General features: G+C 35.6%; 1 non-coding gene across 1 annotated transcript; it reads left to right on the top strand.

Moving 5' to 3' along the window:
• Positions 1-1,124: 1,124 nt before the first annotated feature.
• LOC131252404 (small nucleolar RNA R71) lies at positions 1,125-1,232 on the top strand. Its single transcript, XR_009174426.1, has one exon. It is a non-coding gene; the product is annotated as a small nucleolar RNA R71 (small nucleolar RNA).
• The last annotated feature ends 4,768 nt before the right edge of the window (positions 1,233-6,000 follow it).

The raw sequence follows: 6,000 nt of genomic DNA, 5'->3' as shown, positions 1-6,000 counted from the left end.
AGGAGGCCTCTGGCGGGAGTGTACGTAGTGGGTGCATTGTGTGGACCCTTGCTTTGTGGAGAGCATAAACATCCGATTGAAGGTAAACCTGTCTAAAACCTTAGGTTAGAGGTGAACCGTGTGAAACCTCAGTTAGGGTCTTATGGAAGATCCTTGGCCAGTGTGCCTAAAAGTGGGTGCGTTGTGTTGACCCTTACTCATGAGAGCATAAACAGTCAGCCTCAGTGTAGGTTGTAAAAGTTGAAGGTGAACCTAATTTAAAACCTTAGGTTTGAGATGAACCGCTATGAAACCTCCTTAGTGAAATCCGGTACACTCAAGGGTTGAGTGCGGTTACGGAGAGTGGAGTAGACAAGTAGTTGAACCACTATAAAAATGACTATTTTTGAGATTGCTATTCTTTTGTTTGTGTGATTTGCTTTAATATTTTCATATCTTAATATCTGTGATCACACCTCACACACTTACATAGTCATATCTATCATAAACTAGTTTGAATATTGTTTACTTCTTAAATAGTTTGTGATTGGATCCTCTACCAGGCTTGGAAGCCAGTAGAGTTACTTTTGAGTAATCTTACATCTGTCTGCTATTAGGATTAGTGTAATAGGATTTTAAATAAACCATAAAACCTTAAAAAGTTCTATTCACCCCCCTCTAGGACATATTGACATATTCCTACTTTGACTAAAGCGGTCTTCACCGTAATTTCAGCATTTAATTGAGCATGCAACACCTCTTATAATGTAGGAATTGTAGGACAATCCTTTGTTAGGTGTACATCACTTTCACAAATACTACATAGTATTTCAACGATAGTTTTGGGTCGGATCACTTCCTTCCTAGATTATAAGGCCTCAATCTTCCTTATGAGATCCACCAACCTTACACTAACATCTTTCTCTACTTTAAGTGTGTACTCCCTTCTCTCTCGGCACTGCCTTGGGATTATTACCTTGGTTATATGTATCCCACAATTGGGTGTTTTTGGCTAGCATGTCAGAATAATCTCAGGCATCTTGCAGTTCCTTGCTCATAAATTCACCATTACACATCATCTCTATGAATTAGCGGATATTTGGATTTAGTCTATCACAAAAAAGTTAATCATCCGCCAAATCTCATAGCCATGGTATGGGCAAGGGAGAAATAAGTCCTTGAACCGTTCCTAACATTCGAAAAAAAGTTTCATCTCTTTTTTGGGAGAAGTTCATTATGTCTTGATTGAGAGTGTTGGTTTTATGAGCTAGGAAGAACGTTTTAAGGAACTCTCGGGTCATCTCAGCTCATGTGCCAATGGATCTCGGCCTTAAGGAGTGAAGTCATGATTTGGCCTTCTCCCTTAGAGAGAATGGGAATAATTTTAATCTAATCATGTTAGAAGGAACATTGTTAAAAGTGTATGGTTGTGACAATCTCTTCAAATTCTTTTATGTGCAAATATAGACTTTCCGAATTAAGTTCATGGAATTTAGGAAGTAATAGGGTCATCCCAGGTTCAAAGTCCACGTTTCCTGCATTGGTAGGAAAAAATCATCATTGAAGGTGTATTTGTTCTCACTAGCTATAGATAATCAAGTAAGGTCCGAATTGGTGAAACTTGGTATACCTCATTCTCATCAAAGTATTGTTCAGTTTCGGCCATAGCTTCAAATGGTGTTTCAAGAGTATTTAGATATTTTCTAAATCATTGAAAGATCGCAAACCCATCGGCTAAACCTCCTTTACTCAGAAGTCTCAATATATGGTCCCTTACCCACTTAGGCATGGACCACACAAAACCCTAATTCTAATACTGGGTCTTAAGTCATACAACAACTATGAAAGAAAATAAACAGGAAGGGTGATACTAAAAGAGAGGTACTAGATTGAAGATCCTACAATAAAAACAAACTAATGTTGTTAGTAATGTTAGAAGATCTAAAACAAAACAAACTTTTAAAAAAATCTGAATATTAGAAAATCCTAAAAACTCTAGGTTAGAAAAATTTAGAAAACTAGAAAAATATAACCTAAAACAAAAATCAAACCTAAAAAACCTATACCTAATTATATTTAACGCCACTCCATGGCAATGACACCAAAAACTTGTTCACGAAGCCCAAGTGCAGGGTTGCGATGTAGTAATAACTCGGTGAAACTGATGTCGAATCCACAGGGAATGGGGAACATAGTCTAGAACTAATTTAAGTCTAATGTGTTGGACTGGGTTTTTAATCTAACAATTTAGGAAAGAGTTTTAAAACAAATAAATAAAAGACTAAAGATCCAGGAATCCACTCATAGAAATCTTAATATTTGATTTATTGATTTAATGGATAACTCAATTGGAATTGAAGTCCTATCATATCCAATTGGAAGATAATTCTGTTAAACCATTCACAAACATTAATAAGAATATGATTTCAATTAATTGATTTTCTCATGAAGTATTCAGATCTTAATCGCAGGGAATCAAAAGTATCTAAAGAACCTATAAGAGACATTAAATCAATCAATTATACAAATTGAATGCTTCTCTAATTCAAGCTAAATAATTGTTAAATCAAACTATTCATTGTACTCGGAGTGCACAACAAATTCAGACATAAAAAACTTAAAGATTTATAGTATATCCAAATCAAATAAATATAATATCATCATTCAAAATAATGTAATTGAATCAAATAAAAAAAATATTGTAATTAACTACAAGCTTCATCCCTTAGCCTTAGCTAAGAGATTAACTAGTCATAGATAACTCAAAAATAAAAGAAAAACTAAAACATCTACTAAAACCCATGAAGAAATCAAAGCGCAGGAACGTTGTCGGCGCTCCACCTAAGCCTTCGCTCCCTTTTCAAACCCTAGGAGATGATTTGGAACATCCTAGGGAATCCTTTAAATATTTTTACTACTCTAACTTTCACATCGCCTCGGAAAAGATCGCGAACCAACTTTGAATTTATGCAGTCACATGCACCTTCGATGGCACCTCGATGGCATCGAAGAATATGTCCAGCAACTAACTTTGAAAATTCATGATTTTCTCGATGGGATCGAAGAGGGTTAGATGGAATCAAAGTTACCTTCAATGGAATTAAAATTATCCTTGATGGAATCAAAGGGCCATTTCTATAGTTTTTTTAGGATTTTGTCTTTCTAGCCCTGAAATTTCATAATGTAATTTTTTTGGCCCTAAATTTCCAAGATTCATTTTCCTTAGTTTCTTCACTTTAAATCTTTGATTTCCTTCCTTCCTCACTTAGTTTCCTTTGATCTTTAGTACTTTAATTCTTTAATATTATCCTCTATAGATCCAATTCTTTATTATCTTCTTTTGAGTTATAAATCCATCCTTTTAATCACATATTCATCATAGGCTTCAGAATCACCTCGCATGATGAAAACATATATAATTAAATTGACTTAATAGTTAAATGCCAGGAAACTAATGTAATTGAATGGTTAAATATGCAATATTTGGTCTCAATAGTAGACTTATGTTGGAGGCTCCCACAAAAGACTTTAGTTCATTTTCTGTAGGATAACCAACAACCATGGTCCTAATCTAAGGACCTACATTTACTCCCGTTAATGGCTCCCACGGAGATTAACATGCAAACACTCGTGCCTAGTGACCTACACAAGGACTTGATTTAGTCCCTAAACAATAGCCAATGTTTTACAATAGCCAATATTTTACAATAGCCAATGTTCTACACAAGAACTTGGATTTAGACCCTCCACAAGAACCAAGGTCCTACACGAGAACCTAGGTTTAGGCCCTACACAAGAGTCAAGATCCTACACAAGAACCTTGTTGAGTTTGAGTCATAAACTCTTATCCTCAATCATACACAAAGAAATAGAGTATATAGACTCCTACACTTGACAACTTGTTGGATTGAGCCCATTTTGTAATGTCATCCTGATTGCTTGATCGATGCTCTCCCATGCTTCAATAAGTTTCCCTTTGCTTCCCTAATCATGATGTTGATGCTTTACCAAAACTTCAGCTCCAAGATCAAACACCTTGCATGAACTGCTCCTTTGAATGACTAAGGTGATGGGAGGTTGGTTAAATCTCCTACAATTAATGGAAAGTTGTAATTCCTAGGGAATTGAACTAAATAAATCTTCTAGAGGATTTAGACAATGGTATGCCTATAGAGGTTGAGTCTAATCTTTATAAAATGGAGGAGTTCAAGTACATCTTCAAGGTGGAGGTTGGAATTCTCATTCGAGTGTTAATCTCAATGAATGTAACCTAGAACTCATTGGTATGCCTATAGACGATTTAGACAATGGTATGCCTATAGATGTTGAGTCTAATCTCTAAAAAATGGAGGAGTTCAAGCACATCTTCAAGGTGGAGGTTGAAATTCTCATTCGAGTGTTAATCTCAAGGAAGATGACGTAAAACTCATTGGTTTAAAGGCTTATAATCATGGATTTACCTAAGCTTCTATTACACCAAAAACCCATATTTATGCCCAAGAACCAAATACCATTTATAAGAAGTTCAAGTTCCAACAATCAGAAAATGGGAAGATAATGGCTCTATTGATACCATCAAAAGGTCTTCGATGCCATCGAGGTGACGTTCGATGCCATCGAAAGGTACCTTGATGTTATCAAGAAAATCAAATAATATGATTTGTTCTTGTTGGACATATCTAAGTTACCTGTTTGATGCCATTGAAGTGAACCTTCAATGCCATCGAAGGAGACCTCGATGTCATCGTGAAAATAAGATAAAATGATCAATTCTTACTTGATGTATCTGACTTCTTGTTCGATGCCATCGAAGATCCCTCAAGGTTTGCTCGATGGAATCGAGCACCACTTGAAAATTATTGTTTTTGGTGTATGTTTTCATAGAAACTTCACACCTCTTCTAGACTTACTTATCATGTTCCAATTAGGTTCCTAAGGCTAAGGAATGATTAATAAGTTTTACCTATTCAACTAAGATCATCTAGAGGTTCAAGGGTTATTTTGGGTCAAGGGTTAAGGTCACCAAACCACATCATTTCTTGTTATTTCCTCCTTAATACTCATGTACTCGTGTCTTCGGTCTTCAGCTTCCAAAGGTTCAACTGATTACATTACACAAGGACTCATGTGATTAACAAACAATATGCATAAATCAATGCACTAACAAAGTTAGTGATAAACATATTGAAAACCATTGAGATAGTGAAATCTAATACACTCGAGGAGAGTGCGTGTCGAGTGTGAAATGTTCACAACCCCAAGTGTGGGGTCGTGATGTAGTAATAATCTCGGTAAGACCAAGGTTGAATCCACAGGGACTGAACTTGTGCGTTTTCTGAATTTAACTAGAATTACAACTAGATGAATAACTAAAACTAAATCTGAATAATTGAAGAAAGTAATTGTGAATAAGGTCAAACAATCAATTTAAAGGTGGTAACTAGGGTGCTAAGGATCCACTTGTAGCAATTAGGATGCTAACTTGCTTGATTCAGGAAATTCAATTGGAATTAGAGTCATATCCTATCCAATATTGGAAAAAGAGAGAGATGATTGAATCTCTGAACTTCTCATAGATATAATCATCAATAAAGGAGAATTATGGGAGGAATTTTGTCACCTTACCATGCCCAAGGGATGATAGTGAACAACAGGATTAACTAATCCAGAATCTCAAATAGGAAAAGAAGATATTTAAAGCTATTGTAGATCTATTGTAATTTATCACAACAAACCATTAAAAACTAAAAATATTCCTTATAATCAAACTAGAATCCAAGGGAGTTCAACAAAACATGAACCAAAGCAAAGCAAACATCATAATCACACTACAAGATTCACCTCTTTGCTCTAGCTAAGAGGTTTAGCCAACCATAGACATGATTGAACTAAAGTCCCTCAAACAAAGCATAAAAACCAACTAAGGAAGAAGAAGAAAGCTATTGGATGGTGGCTCTAGCATTTTTCTCCACTCCTTGAACCCTAGAAGATGCCTAGGAACATCCTATGGACTCCATTCCT

The sequence above is a fragment of the Magnolia sinica genome, chromosome 7, assembly GCF_029962835.1.
Source record: "Magnolia sinica isolate HGM2019 chromosome 7, MsV1, whole genome shotgun sequence".
Lineage (NCBI taxonomy): Eukaryota > Viridiplantae > Streptophyta > Magnoliopsida > Magnoliales > Magnoliaceae > Magnolia > Magnolia sinica.
This window is presented reverse-complemented; position numbering and strand designations above follow the sequence as displayed.